General features: G+C 54.2%; 1 non-coding gene across 1 annotated transcript; it reads right to left on the bottom strand.

Annotated features, from left to right (window-relative positions):
* Positions 1-489: 489 nt before the first annotated feature.
* TRNAS-CGA lies at positions 490-571 on the bottom strand. The gene has a single exon. It is a non-coding gene; the product is annotated as a tRNA-Ser (tRNA).
* Between the last annotated feature and the right edge of the window lie 295 nt (positions 572-866).

Below are 866 nucleotides of genomic sequence, written 5' to 3'. Positions count from 1 at the left end.
AGTGTAGGGGCTGGCCTAAATTAGGTGGACGCGTTCATCTACAGTCATGAGGGAGAGTAATAGTGCGTGGTCGCAGACAGGTAGGTAGGTGTGATTGCGGATGTTGGTGGGAAACTCTCACGAATGCTTTCTCAGCAGAGCAGGAAGCAAAGCTAAGGGAAGATGAAGAAGAGATTCGTGGTTTGGTGTGAGAGAATGAATGAAACAGTCGTATAGGATAGTAGGAGGGTGAGTGGATTAGGGCCATGTAGTATGATCGCTGAGTCGCGCTAAAGAGCCACCTGAGTTTGGTGGGATTATGGCAGCGCAAAGCCTCTCGGAGACTGGCCGGAGTCTGAGGCCACAAGAGGGCGCTCGCGGGCTGGTCCCGGGTGGCTGACTCCCTGCCATCCTCAGAATAATGCGGGAATTTCTCCAAACAAAGGCCCAGAAAACAAACTGCTTCCTTTTTGGTGCCAGGCAACACTACTCACTGTCAAAAACTACTAGCGCTGTGAGCAGGATTCGAACCTGCGCGGGGAGACCCCATTGGATTTCGAGTCCAACGCCTTAACCACTCGGCCATCACAGCCGCGTGCGGCCTCGTCCCTGCGCAACTATAGCTGCCTATCAACACGCCAGCCCTTGAGGCCCCGCCCTCGCTGTCTCCAGGCAACCGTGTGCGTCGACGGTCCAGTTGGAGTGGCAGCTTTCCCCTGTTCTTTCTCCCCGAGACACAGTGCGACCCCCAACAAAACGAATCCAAATCCGAGTCCAGACCCTTGAGGGCAGACAATGGGATGCCTACGTTCATGAGAACAAACTGGGAACTTTAGTTTCCAAATACACGCCAAAAGGGCACGGGAAGGAAACACAAGCTGGACTTG

This window comes from Galeopterus variegatus, unplaced genomic scaffold, assembly GCF_000696425.1.
Source record: "Galeopterus variegatus unplaced genomic scaffold, G_variegatus-3.0.2 Scaffold55243, whole genome shotgun sequence".
In the NCBI taxonomy this organism is placed as follows: Eukaryota; Metazoa; Chordata; class Mammalia; order Dermoptera; family Cynocephalidae; genus Galeopterus; species Galeopterus variegatus.
This window is presented reverse-complemented; position numbering and strand designations above follow the sequence as displayed.